This window comes from Strongylocentrotus purpuratus, unplaced genomic scaffold, assembly GCF_000002235.5.
Source record: "Strongylocentrotus purpuratus isolate Spur 01 unplaced genomic scaffold, Spur_5.0 spur5_scaffold_20, whole genome shotgun sequence".
NCBI classification, from domain to species: domain Eukaryota; kingdom Metazoa; phylum Echinodermata; class Echinoidea; order Camarodonta; family Strongylocentrotidae; genus Strongylocentrotus; species Strongylocentrotus purpuratus.
This window is the reverse complement of record NW_022145606.1, coordinates 13444373-13467596: the sequence shown is the minus strand read 5'-3', so window position 1 is coordinate 13467596 and position 23224 is coordinate 13444373. Positions and strand designations below refer to the sequence as shown.

General features: G+C 38.6%; 1 long non-coding RNA gene across 1 annotated transcript; it reads left to right on the top strand.

Annotated features, from left to right (window-relative positions):
* The first annotated feature begins 463 nt into the window (after window positions 1-463).
* On the top strand, window positions 464-21789 carry LOC105437601. The gene is made up of 3 exons (XR_004065511.1): window positions 464-591; window positions 1297-1417; window positions 21395-21789. It is a non-coding gene; the product is annotated as an uncharacterized LOC105437601 (long non-coding RNA).
* Window positions 21790-23224: the final 1435 nt, after the last annotated feature.

The window sequence follows — 23224 nt, the reverse complement described above, 5'->3', positions numbered from 1 at the left end:
TTTACGCCTCTTCTCTAGAAGTCTTTAGAGTTGATGTAGTCTTTGTAAGGGCTTTAACAAAATTTAGTAAGATAAAATGAAAATGTGCTGATTCTCCAATTTCTCCAAGCTATGGAGCATGGGTAGATAGAATTAGACATTTATGGGCTGATATGGGGACCGAGCGTTTTCTTCTATTACTCCTCGCCTGTGGAATTCCCTCCCATCATCTATTCGCGAAATGACAACCTGGACCACTTCAAAGCTTCTCTCAAAACTCACATCTTCCTTCAGACATTTAAATGCTAATTTTATTGGAGGAGCTCGCGCCATTGAATGTTTTCTGAAACAGATATATTGCGCCATACAAATGCTGTTCATCATCATCATCATCATCATATGCAATGGCTACCTTTCATTGTTTGCCAGTGTGCATTAATGGACACAATCGTTTTGACCTTTTCTCCCCATATCCCAGGTTTTACCCGCCTGTCTTGCCGTACCCTATGCAGCAGTTGCAGAGAGACTTCAGGTCCCTCCCTCCATCAGCCAGTACAGCTTCATTCTACTGAACTGGAAACTCAAGGACCCCCAAGGCAAAGTGGAACTAGAGTAAGATTACTACAGTCAATTTTTTTTCAAAGCATCAACTCTTTCAGGGTGATATCGGTCACACGTTCTTCAAGTTGGCAACAATGTTATTTTTCTTTCATCTCTACAGTGATAGAATAAAATGCAATGTCTCTGAAAACAATGTGCATGGGTAAGAATGTTCTTGAAAAGTTTTTAAAATGGCAAATTTTGATCAAAACATAATGATCTTCAATCTCTAAAAATTCTACCAATTTAAGGAGTTAAAATTGTTTAAAATTCCTAACGTCAAATGTAATATAGTGATGAAACCAAAATGGATGCGGTGTCTGCAGAAATGTTTGCCCTTTCTACTTGTGTATCGAGTATATTTTTGTAAGGCTCTGAATCAAAACTTATTGAGCCAAATCTTAAAATGTGTAATGATTGTTGGGAAAGGGTTTAGGTCGACTATTACCCAGCTTTAGCATAGCTGCATCATGGCGCTCTAGCATTTCAAGGAATTAATTCCTACCAGTTACCCATTTACATCACCTGGGTTGAGTGTGGCAAATGTAGGTGAATGTCTTGCCAAAGGCCATAGTGCCACACCGGGACTCGAACCACAGACTTTTCCACTAGACTATGACACCTCTAAATAGGGAGAAATCAATTTTTCAAAAACTTTTAAAGAAATATCAAAACTTGGTAAGGGTGTGAGTAATTCAGTTGTTTTTGTTATTTCAGCAATATGGAATCCATTGTCACCTTACGCGGTGGTAAAGACGAATCATGGTTCTACTGTACAACAGTGCAAGTGGAGCTAGACTTTGCTCCAGCCCTCTCCAGTATTATTGAAGCCCAAAAGGTAATGGCCTTCATTAAGTTAAAGGGTAATTCAGCCTTGATAGCAGACTATTCCAGAAGGAAGCAGAAAAATCAGAGAAGCAGACTGGTATATCCTCCAGATGAAATCTGACCAAAAGAAAAAGACAAATTTATGAATTTTTATGCCTCCGTTACGAAGTAGCCGGAGGCATTATGTTTTCTGGTTGTCCGTCCGTCCGTCCGTCCGTCCGTACGTCCGTACGTCCGTACGTCTGTACGTCTGTACGAGTTTGCGATGGTATGCTTGTGTGTTTAGTTTTACGTATGAGATATCCTTGTGTGTCACTTTAGACTTGTGTGTCTAGCCACACAAGAAAACTATCATATTCAGTATCTAAGATGTCTGACATGTCATTTCTAATCAACTAAGATTTAGTCACACAAGAAAAAATTTTCCCCCAAAAAGGCCCAAAATAAATGTCCAAATTTTAGAGAGGGGTTGTGTCCAAGTAGCCAAACGGAATAGTGCCATCTACAGTTGACATCCAGGTAGCTAGGTACTATGCGCATCTACAGTACTTGTGTGTGTGTGTGTGTGACTTGTTAGTGTGTAGTATTTGTAAGCAAAGTAGTGGGCAGTGTATGGCTCTGTGTATGTGTGTGTCATGGGTGGATGGTTTTGTGTGTGCAGTGTATATAATACATGTAATGTTTTTTTATGCCACACAAGCCTTAATTTTCTTGAATTGGACAGGGGTAGACAATAATGTCGTTCTGCCACACTAGCCTTAATTTTCATGACTTGGACAGAGGTATATAATACATGTAATGTCTTTCTGCCACACAAGCCCTAATTTTCTTGACTTGGACAGGGGAAGATAATAATGTCTTTCTGACACACAATCCTTAATTTTCTTGACTTGGACTGGGGTAGATAATAATGTCTTTCTGCCACACAAGCCTCTATTTTCTTGACTTGGACAGGGGTAGACAATAATGTCTTTCTGCCACACAAGCCTTAATTTTCATGACTTGGACTGGGGTAGATAATAATGTGTTTCAGCCACACAAGCCCTAATTTTCTTGACTTGGACAGGGGTAGACAATAATGTGTTTCTGCCACACAAGCCTTAATTTTCTTGACTTTGACAGGGGTAGACAATAATGTCGTTCTGCCACACAAGCCTTAATTTTCATGACTTGGACAGAGGTATAATACATGTAATGTCTTTCTGCCACACATGCCCTAATTTTCTTGACTTGGACAGGGGAAGATAATAATGTCTTTCTGACACACAAGCCTTAATTTTCTTGACTTGGACTGGAGTAGATAATAATGTCTTTCTGCCACACAAGCCTTAATTTTCATGACTTGGACAGAGGTATATAATACATGTAATGTCTTTCTGCCACACAAGCCCATTATTTTCTTGACTTGGACTGGGGTAGATAATAATGCCTTTCTGCCACACAAGCTCTAATTTTCTTGACTTGGACAGTGGTACAGGTATATAATACATGTAATGTTTTTATGCCACACAAGCCTTAATTTTCTTGACTTGGACTGGGGTAGACAATAATGTTTTTCTGCCACACAAGCCTTAATTTTCTTGACTTGGACTGGGGTAGATGACAATATCTTTCTGACACACAAGCCTTAATTTTCATGACTTGGACAGAGGTAGACAATAATGTCTTTCTGCCACACAAGCCTTAATTTTCTTGACTTGGACTGGGGTAGATGACAATATTTTTTTGACACACAAGCCTTAATTTTATTGACTTGGACTGGGGTAGATGACAATATCTTTCTAGCAACACAAGCCTTAATTTTCCTGACTTGGACTGGGGTAGACAATAATGTCTTTCTGCCACACAAGCCCTAATTTTCTTGACTTGGACAGTGGTACAGGTATATAATACATGTAATGTTTTTATGCCACACAAGCCTTAATTTTCTTGACTTGGACTGGGGTAGACAATAATGTCTTTCTGCCACACAAGCCTTAATTTTCTTGACTTGGACTGGGGTAGATAATAATGTCTTTCTGCCACACAAGCCTTAAATTTCATGACTTGGACAGAGGTATAATACATGTAATGTCTTTCTGCCACACATGCCCTAATTTTCTTGACTTGGACAGGGGAAGATAATAATGTCTTTCTGACACACAAGCCCTAATTTTCTTGACTTGGACAGTGGTACAGGTATATAATACATGTAATGTTTTTTATGCCACACAAGCCTTAATTTTCTTGACTTGGACTGGGGTAGACAATAATGTCTTTCTGCCACACAAGCCTTAATTTTCTTGACTTGGACTGGGGTAGATAATAATGTCTTTCTGCCACACAAGCCTTAAATTTCATGACTTGGACAGAGGTATAATACATGTAATGTCTTTCTGCCACACATGCCCTAATTTTCTTGACTTGGACAGGGGAAGATAATAATGTCTTTCTGACACACAAGCCTTAATTTTCTTGACTTGGACTGGAGTAGATAATAATGTCTTTCTGCCACACAAGCCTTAATTTTCATGACTTGGACAGAGGTATATAATACATGTAATGTCTTTCTGCCACGCAAGCCCATTATTTTCTTGACTTGGACTGGGGTAGATAATAATGCCTTTCTGCCACACAAGCCCTAATTTTCTTGACTTGGACAGTGGTACAGGTATATAATACATTTAATGTTTTTATGCCACACAAGCCTTAATTTTCTTGACTTGGACTGGGGTAGACAATAATGTTTTTCTGCCACACAAGCCTTAATTTTCTTGACTTGGACTGGGGTAGATGACAATAATGTCTTTCTGCCACACAAGCCTTAATTTTCTTGACTTGGACTGGGGTAGACAATAATGTTTTTCTGCCACACAAGCCTTAATTTTCTTGACTTGGACTGGGGTAGACAATAATGTTTTTCTGCCACACAAGCCTTAATTTTCTTGACTTGGACTGGGGTAGATGACAATATCTTTCTGACACACAAGCCTTAATTTTCATGACTTGGACAGAGGTAGACAATAATGTCTTTCTGCCACACAAGCCTTAATTTTCTTGACTTAGACTGGGGTAGATGACAATATTTTTTTGACACACAAGCCTTAATTTTATTGACTTGGACTGGGGTAGATGACAATATCTTTCTAGCAACACAAGCCTTAATTTTCCTGACTTGGACTGGGGTAGACAATAATGTCTTTCTGCCACACAAGCCCTAATTTTCTTGACTTGGACAGTGGTACAGGTATATAATACATGTAATGTTTTTATGCCACACAAGCCTTAATTTTCTTGACTTGGACTGGGGTAGACAATAATGTCTTTCTGCCACACAAGCCTTAATTTTCTTGACTTGGACTGGGGTAGATAATAATGTCTTTCTGCCACACAAGCCTTAAATTTCATGACTTGGACAGAGGTATAATACATGTAATGTCTTTCTGCCACACATGCCCTAATTTTCTTGACTTGGACAGGGGAAGATAATAATGTCTTTCTGACACACAAGCCCTAATTTTCTTGACTTGGACAGTGGTACAGGTATATAATACATGTAATGTTTTTTATGCCACACAAGCCTTAATTTTCTTGACTTGGACTGGGGTAGACAATAATGTCTTTCTGCCACACAAGCCTTAATTTTCTTGACTTGGACTGGGGTAGATAATAATGTCTTTCTGCCACACAAGCCTTAAATTTCATGACTTGGACAGAGGTATAATACATGTAATGTCTTTCTGCCACACATGCCCTAATTTTCTTGACTTGGACAGGGGAAGATAATAATGTCTTTCTGACACACAAGCCTTAATTTTCTTGACTTGGACTGGAGTAGATAATAATGTCTTTCTGCCACACAAGCCTTAATTTTCATGACTTGGACAGAGGTATATAATACATGTAATGTCTTTCTGCCACGCAAGCCCATTATTTTCTTGACTTGGACTGGGGTAGATAATAATGCCTTTCTGCCACACAAGCCCTAATTTTCTTGACTTGGACAGTGGTACAGGTATATAATACATTTAATGTTTTTATGCCACACAAGCCTTAATTTTCTTGACTTGGACTGGGGTAGACAATAATGTTTTTCTGCCACACAAGCCTTAATTTTCTTGACTTGGACTGGGGTAGATGACAATAATGTCTTTCTGCCACACAAGCCTTAATTTTCTTGACTTGGACTGGGGTAGACAATAATGTTTTTCTGCCACACAAGCCTTAATTTTCTTGACTTGGACTGGGGTAGACAATAATGTTTTTCTGCCACACAAGCCTTAATTTTCTTGACTTGGACTGGGGTAGATGACAATATCTTTCTGACACACAAGCCTTAATTTTCATGACTTGGACAGAGGTAGACAATAATGTCTTTCTGCCACACAAGCCTTAATTTTCTTGACTTGGACTGGGGTAGATGACAATATTTTTTTGACACACAAGCCTTAATTTTATTGACTTGGACTGGGGTAGATGACAATATCTTTCTAGCAACACAAGCCTTAATTTTCCTGACTTGGACTGGGGTAGACAATAATGTCTTTCTGCCACACAAGCCCTAATTTTCTTGACTTGGACAGTGGTACAGGTATATAATACATGTAATGTTTTTATGCCACACAAGCCTTAATTTTCTTGACTTGGACTGGGGTAGACAATAATGTCTTTCTGCCACACAAGCCTTAATTTTCTTGACTTGGACTGGGGTAGATGACAATATCTTTCTGACACACAAGGCTTAATTTTCATGACTTGGACAGAGGTAGACAATAATGTCTTTCTGCCACACAAGCCTTAATTTTCTTGACTTGGACTGGGGTAGATGACAATATCTTTCTGACACACAAGCCTTAATTTTCATGACTTGGACAGAGGTATATAATACATGTAATGTTTTTTTATGCCACACAAGCCCTAATTTTCTGGACTTGGACAGGGGTAGACAATAATGTCTTTCTGCCACACAAGCCTTAATTTTCTTGACTTGGACAGGGGTAGATAATAATATCTTTCTGTCACACAAGCCCTAATTTTATTGACTTGGACTGGGGTAGATGACAATATCTTTCTAGCAACACAAGCCTTAATTTTCTTGACTTGGACTGGGGTAGACAATAATGTCTTTCTGCCACACAAGCCCTAATTTTCTTGACTTGGATAGTGGTACAGGTATATAATACATGTAATGTTTTTATGCCACACAAGCCTTAATTTTCTTGACTTGGACTGGGGTAGACAATAATGTCTTTCTGCCACACAAGCCTTAATTTTCTTGACTTGGACTGGGGTAGATGACAATATCTTTCTGACACACAAGGCTTAATTTTCATGACTTGGACAGAGGTAGACAATAATGTCTTTCTGCCACACAAGCCTTAATTTTCTTGACTTGGACTGGGGTAGATGACAATATCTTTCTGACACACAAGCCTTAATTTTCATGACTTGGACAGAGGTATATAATACATGTAATGTTTTTTTATGCCACACAAGCCCTAATTTTCTGGACTTGGACAGGGGTAGACAATAATGTCTTTCTGCCACACAAGCCTTAATTTTCTTGACTTGGACAGGGGTAGATAATAATATCTTTCTGTCACACAAGCCCTAATTTTATTGACTTGGACTGGGGTAGATGACAATATCTTTCTAGCAACACAAGCCTTAATTTTCTTGACTTGGACTGGGGTAGACAATAATGTCTTTCTGCCACACAAGCCCTAATTTTCTTGACTTGGATAGTGGTACAGGTATATAATACATGTAATGTTTTTATGCCACACAAGCCTTAATTTTCTTGACTTGGACTGGGGTAAACAATAATGTCTTTCTGCCACACAAGCCTTAATTTTCTTGACTTGGACTGGGGTAGATAATAATGTCTTTCTGCCACACAAGCCTTAAATTTCATGACTTGGACAGGGGTAGACAATAATGTCTTTCTGCCACACAAGCCTTAATTTTCTTGACTTGGACTGGTGTAGATGACAATATCTTTCTGACACACAAGCCTTAATTTTCATGACTTGGACAGAGGTAGACAATGTCTTTCTGCCACACAAGCCCTAATTTTCTTGACTTGGACTGGGGTAGATGACAATATCTTTCTGACACACAAGCCTTAATTTTTATGACTTGGACAGAGGTATATAATACATGTAATGTTTTTTTTATGCCACACAAGCGCTAATTTTCTGGACTTGGACAGGGGTAGACAATAATGTCTTTCTGCCACACAAGCCTTAATTTTCTTGACTTGGACAGGGGTAGATAATAATGTCTTTCTGCCACACAAGCCTTAATTTTCTTGACTTGGACTGGGGTAGATGACAATATCTTTCTAGCAACACAAGCCTTAATTTTCATGACTTGGACAGAGGTATATAATACATGTAATGTCTTCCTGCCACACAAGCCCATTATTTTCTTGACTTGGACTGGGGTAGATAATAATGCCTTTCTGCCACACAAGCCCTAATTTTCTTGAATTGGACAGTGGTACAGGTATATAATACATGTAATGTTTTTATGCCACACAAGCCTTAATTTTCTGGACTTGGAGTGGGGTAGACAATAATGTTTTTCTGCCACACAAGCCTTAATTTTCTTGACTTGGACTGGGGTAGATGACAATATCTTTCTGACACACAAGCCTTAATTTTCTTGACTTGGACAGAGGTATATAATACATGTAATGTTTTTTTTATGCCACTCAAGCCCTAATTTTCTTGACTTGGACAGGGGTAGACAATAATGTCTTTCTGCCACACAAGCCTAATTTTCTTGACTTGGACAGGGGTAGATAATAATGTCTTTCTGTCACACAAGCCTTAATTTTCTTGACTTGGACTGGGGTAGATAACAATATCTTTCTAGCAACACAAGCCTTAATTTTCTTGACTTGGACTGGGGTAGACAACAATGTCTTTCTGCCACACAAGCCCTAATTTTCTTGACTTGGACAGTGGTACAGGTATATAATACATGTAATGTTTTTATGCCACACAAGGCTTAATTTTCTTGACTTGGACAGGGGTAGACAATAATATCTTTCTGCCACACAAGCCTTAATTTTCATGACTTGGACAGGGGTAGATAATAATGTCTTTCTGCCACACAAGCCTTAATTTTCATGACTTGGACAGGGTTAGACAATAATGTCTTTCTGCCACACAAGCCTTAATTTTCTTGACTTGGACAGGGGTAGACAATAATGTCTTTCTGCCACACAAGTCCTAATTTTCTTGACTTGGACAGGGGTAGACAATAATGTCTTTCTGCCACACAAGCCCTAATTTTGTTGACTTGGTCAGGGGAAGATAATAATGTCTTTCTGCCACACAAGCCCTAATTTTGTTGACTTGGACTGGGGTAGATAATAATGTCTTTCTGCCACACAAGCCTTAATTTTCTTGACTTGGACAGGGGTAGATAATAATATCTTTCTGCCACACGAGCCCTAATTTTCTTGACTTGGACAGAAGTATATAATACATGTAATGTTTTTTTATGCCACACAAGCCTTAATTTTCTTGACTTGGACAGGGGTAGATAATAATGTATTTCTGCCACACAAGCCTTAATTTTCTTGACTTGGACAGGGGTAGATAATAATGTCTTTCTGCCACACAAGCCTTAATTTTCTTGACTTGGACAGGGGTAGATAATAATGTCTTTCTGCCACACAAGCCTTAATTTTCATGACTTGGACAGAGGTATATAATACATGTAATGTTTTTTTTATGCCACATAAGCCTTAATTTTCTTGACTTGGACAGGGGTAGATAATAATGTCTTTTTGGCACACAAGCCTTAATTGTCTTGACTGGGACAATTAGGGTAGATGATGATTATGATGTATTTTTTTTGCACATAAAGTTTACTTTTTGTGACTTTGACAGGTATAGATGATTTGGTATCATCCTGCTACACAAGCCTTAAAGGTAATACAAAGTTTTGGTATGGGGTCGTGAATTTGGTTCAAATGAACATATTGGAAGCATATGCGATCCTACCTTTCTGCCACACAAGCCCTAATTTTCTTGACTTGGATAGTGGTACAGGTATATAATACATGTAATGTTTTTATGCCACACAAGCCTTAATTTTCTTGACTTGGACTGGGGTAGACAATAATGTCTTTCTGCCACACAAGCCTTAATTTTCTTGACTTGGACTGGGGTAGATAATAATGTCTTTCTGCCACACAAGCCTTAAATTTCATGACTTGGACAGGGGTAGACAATAATGTCTTTCTGCCACACAAGCCTTAATTTTCTTGACTTGGACTGGGGTAGATGACAATATCTTTCTGACACACAAGCCTTAATTTTCATGACTTGGACAGAGGTAGACAATGTCTTTCTGCCACACAAGCCTTAATTTTCTTGACTTGGACTGGGGTAGATGACAATATCTTTCTGACACACAAGCCTTAATTTTTATGACTTGGACAGAGGTATATAATACATGTAATGTTTTTTTTATGCCACACAAGCGCTAATTTTCTGGACTTGGACAGGGGTAGACAATAATGTCTTTCTGCCACACAAGCCTTAATTTTCTTGACTTGGACAGGGGTAGATAATAATGTCTTTCTGCCACACAAGCCTTAATTTTCTTGACTTGGACTGGGGTAGATGACAATATCTTTCTAGCAACACAAGCCTTAATTTTCATGACTTGGACAGAGGTATATAATACATGTAATGTCTTCCTGCCACACAAGCCCATTATTTTCTTGACTTGGACTTGGGTAGATAATAATGCCTTTCTGCCACACAAGCCCTAATTTTCTTGAATTGGACAGTGGTACAGGTATATAATACATGTAATGTTTTTATGCCACACAAGCCTTAATTTTCTGGACTTGGAGTGGGGTAGACAATAATGTTTTTCTGCCACACAAGCCTTAATTTTCTTGACTTGGACTGGGGTAGATGACAACATCTTTCTGACACACAAGCCTTAATTTTCTTGACTTGGACAGAGGTATATAATACATGTAATGTTTTTTTTATGCCACACAAGCCCTAATTTTCTTGACTTGGACAGGGGTAGACAATAATGTCTTTCTGCCACACAAGCCTAATTTTCTTGACTTGGACAGGGGTAGATAATAATGTCTTTCTGTCACACAAGCCTTAATTTTCTTGACTTGGACTGGGGTAGATAACAATATCTTTCTAGCAACACAAGCCTTAATTTTCTTGACTTGGACTGGGGTAGACAATAATGTCTTTCTGCCACACAAGCCCTAATTTTCTTGACTTGGACAGTGGTACAGGTATATAATACATGTAATGTTTTTATGCCACACAAGCCTTAATTTTCTTGACTTGGACAGGGGTAGACAATAATATCTTTCTGCCACACAAGCCTTAATTTTCATGACTTGGACAGGGGTAGATAATAATGTCTTTCTGCCACACAAGCCTTAATTTTCATGACTTGGACAGGGGTAGATAATAATGTATTTCTGCCACACAAGCCTTAATTTTCTTGACTTGGACAGGGGTAGATAATAATGTCTTTCTGCCACACAAGCCTTAATTTTCTTGACTTGGACAGGGGAAGATAATAATGTCTTTCTGCCACACAAGCCCTAATTTTGTTGACTTGGACTGGGGTAGATAATAATGTCTTTCTGCCACACAAGCCTTAATTTTCTTGACTTGGACAGGGGTAGATAATAATATCTTTCTGCCACACGAGCCCTAATTTTCTTGACTTGGACAGAAGTATATAATACATGTAATGTTTTTTTATGCCACACAAGCCTTAATTTTCTTGACTTGGACAGGGGTAGATAATAATGTATTTCTGCCACACAAGCCTTAATTTTCTTGACTTGGACAGGGGTAGATAATAATGTCTTTCTGCCACACAAGCCTTAATTTTCTTGACTTGGACAGGGGTAGATATTAATGTCTTTCTGCCACACAAGCCTTAATTTTCATGACTTGGACAGAGGTATATAATACATGTAATGTTTTTTTTATGCCACATAAGCCTTAATTTTCTTGACTTGGACAGGGGTAGATAATAATGTCTTTTTGGCACACAAGCCTTAATTGTCTTGACTGGGACAATTAGGGTAGATGATGATTATGATGTATTTTTTTTGCACATAAAGTTTACTTTTTGTGACTTTGACAGGTATAGATGATTTGGTATCATCCTGCTACACAAGCCTTAAAGGTAATACAAAGTTTTGGTATGGGGTCGTGAATTTGGTTCAAATGAACATATTGGAAGCATATGCGATCCTACAATATTCACTGATCGTTGTCGCGGTCGAAATCGACTCTAAAGTTATGAAATTATAAATAATAAACACAAAAATAATAAAATGTTGTATAGCTCCCTCTCAAGGTCAAGATATTAATTAAGCCATAAAACAATGTTTCTTGACTAAAATCGACCGATAAGCTATTCCCGTTCGGAAATTATATACCACAACTACATATGGTCGCATCTACCATTGTACGGCCGTAGGAGCTATTTGAAATTTATCAAAATTTACCGGGAGCACCGGTAAATCTTAATATTAAATTTTTCTTGAAAGCAGAAGTGTTTTAAGGGTTAAAATTACTAGTGCTTTTAATACATCCACATCCACAGGGGCATCCAAATATATCAAAATTGTAAAGATTCACTATCCACCCATTTTTCAAAATTTCCCCAAACTTCATGACTTTGACAGGCATGGATTATTATACAAATAATGAATGGTTATGAGTTCAATAGTACAAATATTTTCATGAGTTGAATAGAATTAATGTTAATCTTTCAACGAATGAAAATATTCGCACTATTAAACGAATGAAAAACATTCATTATTTGTTTTATACTGTACAACATCAAAGAAGATCTAATAGAACGTTAATCAACAAATTATGCTTTACTCCTTATATTAAAGATAAATTAAAGTTGGAGTCAAGTGAGCCTTCTCGATTACATTCAGATTGCCTTCGTGTCAGATACACGCGCATACACGGGATACGCGCAGGGCAGAGAGGTACGCAGTCTGCATATAACCAAAAATGCACGGCGCATATAACCAAAAATGCACGCCAACAAGGTTTGGATTGAAAGGCCCTTGCCTCCCCCCTCCCCTCAGCAAAAAAGAGAAAGGGAAAGAAAATAAAGAGGAAGAAGAAAAAACAAGGGGGAAAAGATACGTTTTTGCGCCCCTCTCACCCCCACCCCCCTCCAAAACGAGAACAAGCGCCAGATACGCCACTGGACACCACAGGCATACTCAGTGGCGGATCCAGGGGGCCGAAACGGCCGCGGCCCCCCCCCCCCTATTGGCGGCGCAAAAAAAAGGGAAAAAAGAGGAAAAAAAGAAGAGAGAAAAAAAAAGGAGAAGCATAAGAAAGGAGAAGAAAAAGAAAATAGAAGAAAAGAGACAAGAAAGAAGAGAAAAGAAACACAGAGAGAGGGGAAAAGAAAAGCCCCCCCCCCCCCCCCTTTCTCCCTCCCACTCCGGGGTCGGAAGGACAGAACTCGTGTTCCCAAAATCTCCGGTAAAGGAGTACTTTTCACCCAACAAAGTCCGGCCCGTAATACACAAAAATCCGGCCCGTACTGACTTTACACACCGGAGATAGAGGGGTGCTTTCAAACAGAGGGAAATGCGTACGCGTACCCTAGATAACACTGAGTGGGGGGGGGGGGAGAGTCGGGTGAGAAAGATGGAAAGACAAGGAAATGGCGCTTAATGACAGTAACTTTCGAGCCACGGAATCAAAGTTAAACGTTAAAACAGCCCCTGCGCTGTAAAGTCAATTTTGTAATTAACGGTAGGGGGGCCGCTTCACAACTCTTATTTTGCTCTTCATTTGGCCTCAGCTCATATAAACTCGCTTGAGCTTGTATTTGAGCTCATGTTGGTAGTAATCATGGACACGGGCGGTGATCCTGGGCCCGATAGGAGGACACGTCCGCCAGGAAATTTAGAAATATAGCTAGAAAGATATATAGCGGAAAGAACGTACAAATTGGGCTTAGGGATTTCCTAGAGTGCATAATGTTAGCATTCAACATTGCAAAATCTCACTTGGTCGCTACGCCCCCTCACCCAATAACACAAAACTATGATATGACACTCGGCCCACGCTCCCGGCCGTGATTTATCCATGGTTGTTGCAATAATTTTTGTTCTTTACTATTTCTACTAACATTATTGTGTGCTATCACAATCATAATTGTTTCATTTTCCCTTTAAAGCAGGTGCGTAGCCAGAGTCGAGAATGGAACAACGAATCGTCTTCTTTCTCTAATAATTGCATTAAACAATGAAAGGTCAAAGCTTCCGCGCTTTGCGCAAGAGGGGGGGGGGGTGGGAACTGAATTCAGACAAGGATTAATAATCGAGAATGGTACAACAAATCCTCTTCTTTCTCTAATAATTTAATGAAACATCAAAGCTTCCACGTTTCGCGCGGGAGGGGGGAAACTGAATTCAGACAAGGATTAAGAATCGAGAATGGAACAACGAATCATATTCTTTCTCTAATAATTGCATTAAACAATGAAAGGTCAAAGCTTCCGCGCTTCGCGCCGGAGGGGGAGGGGGAACCAAATTCAGACAAGGAAAAAGGGTCGAGAATGGTACAATGAATCGTCTTCTTTCTCTAATAATTTAATGAAATTATGAAAGGTCAGAGCTTACGCGCTTTGCGCAGGAGGGGGGGGGGGAACTCAATTCAAACAAGAAATATGAGTCGAGAATGATACAACAAATCGTCACTTTCACAAAATACATATTATGCTCATATTTTTGCTCGCTCATTTCGCTCACTAGCCGAATTGTGAACTAGAAAATTACCTTTTCGGGCAAGAGGCTTCAGCCCCCCCCCCCCCCCGATGAAAATGTCAAAAAAATGTATAATTTAAAAACGGGGAATGTTGATATCGGACAAGAGACGTGAAGTGAGCTTGCCCCCCTTTCCAAAATTGTGCCTGCTTGTAGGTACCGGCATCGTGCTTCTAATATGACCTTGTCAGTATTGGTATGTTGAGTTGAAAAACAGTCTGCGCATTTTTCAAATTTCCGCCCCCCTCCCCCTATTGGAAAATTCTGGATCCGCGCCAGGGCGTACTGATGGGGGGGGGGGGGGGCTCAGTAGATACTAGGCGTATGGTCAGGTCCAATCCCACTCAATAATTTGTAGGTCCATGAGTCCTAATAAAAATTACTTTCTACAAAAACATTATTGTCGTATAAACAATTACTAGTTTCTTAAATAGCAAACTAAAATGGATAATGGGCCTGCTTGGCTTACTTAATGTCTCAGTGGCGTAGCCTGGATAAGATCAGTCGGGGGCAGGGTGGTGGGGCAAGATTTCCAACAAGGAGGACAATTTACGATAGGATTACATTTGTGTTATGTTTTACTCTTTTTTTTCCCCCGTCACCACATGAGCGGGGGTTGGCTCTATATAATTATCAAAGATAACAGATAAAATATAACTACTTTAAAAAGAGACAACTATTCAGGGCTATATGTCACCCCCTACAGGACCAGGACGGGGGGGGGGGGGGGGGGGCACGTGCCCCCCCAAATTTCCAAGATCGGTTGAACTTTTTTAGACCCCCCTTTTTGTTTACCTCGATCGATTACATGTATGTGCCCTCCCAAACATCAAACTCTGGCTACGTGCCTGTACAGGACGCCATAGCTGTGGGGATGGCCTCCATCCAATATTTCCCTTTGTTATTATTATGAATAGCGACCCTCTTCTCGTTTTATGAACGGCGACCCTCATTTTGTTTTATGAATAGCGACCCTCATTTCGTATTATGAATAGCGACCCTCTACTTCTATTATGAATAGCAACCCTCTTCTTCTATTATGAAAAGCGACCCTCTACTTCTATTATGAATAGCGACCCTCTACTCCTATTATGAATAGCGACCCTCTACTCCTATTATGAATAGCGACCCTCTACTCCTATTATGAAAAGCGACCCTCTACTCCTATTATGAATATCGACCCTCTTCTTCTATTATGAATAGCGACCCTCTACTTCTATTATGAATAGCGACCCTCTACTCCTATTATGAATAGCGATCCTCTACTCCTATTATGAATATCGACCCTCTTCTTCTATTATGAATAGCGACCCTCTACTCCTATTATGAATATCGACCCTCTTCTTCTATTATGAATAGCGACCCTCTACTTCTATTATGAATAGCGACCCTCCACTCCTATTATGAAAAGCGACCCTCTACTCCTATTATGAAAAGCGACCCTCATCTTCTATTATGAATAGCGACCCTCTACTTCTATTATGAATAGCGACCCTCTACTCCTATTATGAATAGCGGCCCTCTTCTTCTATTATGAATAGCGACCCTCTTCTTCTATTATGAATAGCGACCCTCTACTCCTATTATAAATAGCGACCCTCTTCATCGATTATGAATAATGACCCTTATGAATAGCAACCCTCATTTTGCATTATGAATAGCGACCCTCATTTCGTATTATGAATAGCGACCCTCATTTCGTATTATAAATAGCGACCCTCTTTCTGTGTTATGAATACCGACCCTTTTGTAATATTATGAATAGGGACCCTCATGAATAACGACCCCGATTTCGTATTATGAATAGCGACCCTCTTCTAATATTATGAATACCGACCCTCTTCTTTCATTATGAATAGCGGTCCTTATGAATAATGACCCTTATGAATAATGACCCTTTTCTCCAATTATGAAAAGCGGACCTTATGAATAGCGGTCCTTATGAATAGCGGACCTTATGAATAGCAAACCTTATGAATAGCGGTCCTTATGAATAGCGACATTGACCCTGCAGTACAGTGGTCTGAAATCAGATTATTAATTACTGGCTCTATAGCTCTTAAAGAGAAGGTTGAGTTCTGGGAAGAGGTGAAAAATAATTTGTGAGCGTTATCATTCCTATTATGCAAGTGTGGAAGAACATCAGATAAGACATGTTCCCTTAAAAAGCATGGCTCTTCAAATGCCTTCATATTCTAAATATGTCATGTAACATCGTAAAACTCGGGGGAATAGCCTTTTTACGCCACGTGGTTGTGTAGTCCCATATACATCTTTCTGTGTACAGTGTTTGTAACTTTACCAAGACTTGGCCAAATTTCTTATCATTTTGATGATTCCAGAACCTTGCAATACACACAAATTCTTATATGCTAGATGATCAACCTTTTCTGGTCGATTCCACACCGTTTCTTTCACAATGCAATCGCAAAACCAGAACTCAACTTCATCTTTTAGTTGATTAAACTACTAATAGTCGTTATTTTCCCACTTAAAGACATTTTCAAGCCCCCTTTTTTTTCGGAAAGTTCTAAATTAATATTGTCTTTCAAATGCTGTTGGAATTTAACCTTTTCATTTTTGGGGCCTGCAAATGGGACATGGTACCTTTAAAGTTCCAGATATGTGTAAAACGTATTCCATTAGCAAATAATGAAATACTCAACTTTGCCTCTGAAGAAATAAAAATTCTTCATAGTTACGTGACATATTCTTTTTGTCAATACTCCTCTTTGAAAATCCATCGGCAAAGTGATTTTGAGAATTTTAATGGATATCTGCATTTAAAGTGAATTTTGATGTGGAATTGGGAAATCTTAATGAATTTTGATATTTGGAATCTCAAAGTTTGTGAATTTCAAAGTTTAAATTCATCCAATGTACAGAAAGCCAGTGCTGTAAAGTCTTACTGCCACACAAGCCTTAATTTTCATGACTTGGACAGAGGTATATAATACATGTAATGTTTTTCTGCCACACAAGCCTTAATTTTCATGACTTGGACAGAGGTATATAATACATGTAATGTCTTTCTGCCACACAAGCCCTCATTTTCTTGACTTGGACAGAGGTAGACAATAATGTCTTACTGCCACACAAGCCTTAATTTTCATGACTTGGACAGAGGTATATAATACATGTAATGTTTTTCTGCCACACAAGTCCTCATTTTCTTGACTTGGACAGGGGTAGACAATAATGTCTTACTGCCACACAAGCCTTAATTTTCATGACTTGGACAGAGGTATATAATACATGTAATGTCTTTCTGCCACACAAGCCTTAATTTTCTTGACTTGGACAGGGGTATATAATACATGTAATGTTTTTCTGCCACACAAGCCTTAATTTTCTTGACTTGGACAGGGGTATATAATACATGTAATGTCTTTCTGCAACACAAGCCTTAATTTTCTTGACTTGGACAGGGGTATATAATACATGTAATGTCTTTCTGCCACACAAGCCTTAATTTTCATAACTTGGACAGAGGTATATAATACATGTAATGTTTTTTTTATGCCACAGAACTGGCTTTCTGTACTGGCTTTCTGTACATTGGATAAATTTAAACTTTGAAATTCACAAACTTTGAGATTCCAAATATCAAAATTCATTAAGATTTCCCAATTCCACATCAAAATTCACTTTAAATGCAGACATGTAATGTTTGTTTTTTTCCACAGAAGCCTTAATTTTCTTGACTTGGACAGAGGTATATAATACATGTAATGTCTTTCTGCCACACAAGCCTTAATTTTCTTTCATTGGACAGAGGTATATAATACATGTAATGTCTTTCTGCCATACAAGCCCTCGTTTTCTTGACTTGGACAGGGGTAGACAATAATGTCTTACTGCCACACAAGCCTTAATATCCATGACTTGGACAGAGGTATATAATACATGTAATGTCTTTCTGCCACACAAGCCCTAATTTTCTTGACTTGGACAGGGGTAGACAATAATGTCTTATTGCCACACAAGCCTTAATTTTCATGACTTGGACAGAGGTATATAATACATGTAATGTTTTTCTGCCACACAAGCCTTAATTTTCTTGACTTGGACAGGGGTATATAATACATGTTATGTCTTACTGCCACACAAGCCTTAATATCCATGACTTGGACAGGGGTATATAATACATGTAATGTCTTTCTGCCACACAAGCCTTAATTTTCTTGACTTGGACAGGGGTATATAATACATGTAATGTCTTACTGCCACACAAGTCTTAATTTTCATGATTTGGACAGAGGTATATAATACATGTAATGTTTTTCTGCCACACAAGCCTTAATTTTCTTGACTTGGACAGGGGTAGACAATAATGTCTTACTGCCACACAAGCCTTAATTTTCATGACTTGGACAGAGGTATATAATACATGTAATGTTTTTCTGCCACACAAGCCTTACTTTTCTTGACTTGGACAGGGGTAGACAATAATGTCTTACTGCCACACAAGCCTTAATTTTCTTGACTTGGACAGAGGTATATAATACATGTAATGTCTTTCTGCCACACAAGCCTTAATTTTCTTTCATTGGACAGAGGTATATAATACATGTAATGTCTTTCTGCCATACAAGCCCTCGTTTTCTTGACTTGGACAGGGGTAGACAATAATGTCTTACTGCCACACAAGCCTTAATATCCATGACTTGGACAGAGGTATATAATACATGTAATGTCTTTCTGCCACACAAGCCCTAATTTTCTTGACTTGGACAGGGGTAGACAATAATGTCTTATTGCCACACAAGCCTTAATTTTCATGACTTGGACAGAGGTATATAATACATGTAATGTTTTTCTGCCACACAAGCCTTAATTTTCTTGACTTGGACAGGGGTATATAATACATGTTATGTCTTACTGCCACACAAGCCTTAATATCCATGACTTGGACAGGGGTATATAATACATGTAATGTCTTTCTGCCACACAAGCCTTAATTTTCTTGACTTGGACAGGGGTATATAATACATGTAATGTCTTACTGCCACACAAGTCTTAATTTTCATGATTTGGACAGAGGTATATAATACATGTAATGTTTTTCTGCCACACAAGCCTTAATTTTCTTGACTTGGACAGGGGTAGACAATAATGTCTTACTGCCACACAAGCCTTAATTTTCATGACTTGGACAGAGGTATATAATACATGTAATGTTTTTCTGCCACACAAGCCTTACTTTTCTTGACTTGGACAGGGGTAGACAATAATGTCTTACTGCCACACAAGCCTTAATTTTCTTGACTTGGACAGGGGTATATAATACATGTAATGTCTTTCTGCCACACAAGCCTTAATTTTCATGACTTGGACAGAGGTATATAATACATGTAATGTTTTTTATGCCACACAAGCCTTAATTTTCTTGACTTGGACAGGGGTAGATAATAATGTCTTTCTGCCATGACAAGCTCCTTGGCTTTTCATTGGTTCCTCCACAGCATTGGAATATTATTGCATTACCTGTATTATATGTGTGTGATGTTTCTATTCAATGAGGAAAAAAGATAAATCAATTTTTTGGTCATTCAAAAGTCACAAATAAATAGTTGTATACTTTTTGGACATCAAGTTTTTTAGGCACACAAGCCTTAATTTTCTTGTCTTGGACAGGGTAGCTGATCGTCTTTTCTGCCACACAAGCCTCAATTTTCACGACTTAGGCGGGTAAATGATGTGTTTTTGCGGGACACAAGCCTTAATTTTCCTGACTTGGATAGAGGTAGACAATAATGTCTTTTGGGCATACAAGCCTTAATTTTAATTTTAAAAACCAGTCTCAACACATATTGTATTAAAAAACACACAAGATGCATTTTCATTTAATTTTAGACAAACACACAAGAAGTTGGGAATTAAGACACACAAGTAGTCTTTAGAAGGAAAAAATGAAAAGACACACAAGATACCCCTTTTTTTCAGACACACAAGACAAAAATCTCACAAGCATACTGTCGTGAGTAGTACCGTACGTACGTCCGTACGTCCGTACTACCGTCCGTACGTCCCGTTCTCGTGATCGCGTTATCTGAAGAACCGATTAATGGATTCCTGCCAAACTTTGGTCATGTATGTATCTTGCAGAGCCGATGAACTGATTAGATTTTGGGGTCACGAGGTCAAAGGTCAAAGGTCACAGGGCTCATTATGTATGCAAAAACAGCTCGTGATCGCGTTATCCGAAGAACCGATTGATGGATTCCTGCCAAACTTTGGTCATGTATGTATCTTGCAGAGCCGATGAACTGAATAGATTTTGGGGTCACGAGGTCAAAGGTCACAGGGCTCATTATGTATGCAAAAACTGCTCTTGATCGCGTTATCTCAAGAACCGATTGAAGGATTCCTGCCAAACTTAGGTCATGTATGTTACTTGCAAAGCCGATGAACTGATTAGATTTGGGGGTCATTAGGTCAAGGTCAAAGGTCATGTGGCTCATTATGTATGCAAAAATAGCTTGTGATCGCATTATCATTAGAACAGATTGATGGATTCCTGCCAAACTTAGATCATGTATGCATCTTGCAGAGCCAATGAACTGAGTAGATTCTTTGGTCATGAGGTCAAAGGTCAAAGGTCATGGGCTCATTATGTATGCAAAAATAGCTTGTGAACGCATTCTCATTAGAACTGACAGATGGATTACTATTTAACTCGGGACATCTTGCAGAGCCAATGAACTGAGTAGATGTTAGGGTCATGAGGTCAAAGATCAAAGGGTCATATATGTATATGAGAAATTGCTTGTAATCACAATATTCTGAGAATCTGTTAATGGATTACAATTGAACTTGAATTTGAAAAATTTCTGCTGTTTTGGTTTGTAAATTGCTCTATGACGGAGGCATCATTTCGACTGCGCGCAGTCGAAGTTCCATCTAGTTGAAAGTTGTAATCATTACATGTATGGGAACTTGAAATTTGCTAAATCAAGTACTGGACAACTTTCCCTGTTTTCCACAACGCACAAAATGTCTAAAATATCTTATTTCAGAATGTGTGACTAGGGGGAGGGGGGGGGGGGGGCTTTCCTTTTACGAGGCTTGTAATGAGGCTTGTAATGTTAGCCACTGTATATTAATTTGATTGTAACGTTACGTTAAGTCACCTTAAGTTTCAACCAATGTACATCAATCTCCACTTTGTAATTCTTAAAGGCCGTTTTAGATGGATCCTCACAGCGATTGGTGAAGCATCTTAGGACTATAGAGGGAGCTGTTCATAAGATGAGAAATACCTTGAACAGAATGTCCGGTGAGTTGATTTCATTTTGAGATTGACCCTAACACTGCTTGCTACAAATCATTGGGTCATCGCGTCTGGTCAGGTGGTCGCATTTTGTGAAAACCCTACAGCAAATCTACAAAAGGTTATGTGATCTTTCTGCTTTCGTTTTACGAAAGGTCATGTAACACGCCCACCCAACCGGGTGCAATGATTCAATGATTTGAAGTAGGTATTGAAAAAGCCCCATAGCACTGACTTTCACTGTAACCTTCACTTTGATATTTACAATGTACTACATTTTTTACTCTTCTAGAAATTAGTAAAAGCAATCATAAAAAGGCAGTAGTCATGACTCATCGGGTTAACACTTCAGTCGCATTCTTTGCCTCTCTGCACTGTCGCTTGTTTACCACACATGTTATTTTGCACAAAACAGTAGGCACCAATTGAGGGAAGGGATGTGCTGTGCTACACAAGGGCTGGGAAATATTATCCTTTTTAGGAACCTTCCTTATATAAAGAGTTGCCAGTGATCCAAATCAATCACAAATTTGCAGTCTCCTATCTTGTATATATATATATATATATATATAGATGCGATTGATATCAATTGCAAATAGGTTGCGATCAATATCAACTCTTTAAAAGGTGCGGGTGCCCTGTCTTGATGAGCTCAATCACAACCATTTGAATAACTTTGAAGCCTTTAGTATATCTTTTGGAGGATAAATTCAATGCGGCACTGGGAGATTATTTGTGTGGCATTTAAAGAGTTAAAGTTCATATCCGCAAACCCTGATGTTTTTTTCTTCTGAAAAACAGAGGGCTGTCGGCCACATGTGTTCTTCAATGTTTTCAGACCTTACATTGCTGGGTAAGTTTGTTTTTTTTAAAACATGTTTCGGAGCCCATCCTGCTTGTGCTGTTTGTAACCCTCGCTATGCTGCTTCCTTATAGTCGTGGGCCTTGCATGACACCCCAATGTCATCATTATAATGTATTTCAACATCTACAGTTGTATAAACTAATCTATAATTGTAGGAAACTTGTTTATTTAACCCCCCTTTTCTGCACCCATGAACATTAAACTAGAAACTGCTGCTCCTCTGCAAAGTAAATAACAAAGTAAGAAAAATCATTAGTAATTCTTTTACCTGTAACACCTTTCATTTTGCTCTGTAGCTGGGACTCAAAGCCATTCAAGAAGAAAGATCTGAAAGGTCTGATCTACGAAGGAGTCAGCAAGGAGCCGTTTAATGTGAGCATAAGCCTTGACAGTTTTATTGAATGACAACATAATTTTTTTCTTAAAAAGTTCAAATCCTATTAAATACTAATGGCGATAATGACTGTATGATTGGTTTTGGTGAAAGGCACTGTAAACTGAAGATTTTGTAGTTGAGATATTGGGATAACCCCCACCAACTAGCAGTTTGTGAATTATTTCTCGATAGAAAACAAAAAGCATGACAGGAAAATTCTCAAACTATTGAAATGATCAATGTGAATACTTAGAAATGCTTAGATCATTATTGTCTCTATTGGGATCTTCGATTAGGACTTTTTGTTTTCTTCTTGACTTTACTATTTTTTTCTAATTTTGTTTGAGTTTCAAATTTCCTTGTTTTTCACTTGGTCAACATATTTACTGTAAGCCCCCAAAATAGAAGAAAACAAAAGAAGACAGTGTCTACACAATACATAATTTAGCGTTCATGTAATTTCATCATTTGTGATGGGTTTCGCTGTTTAGTTTACAG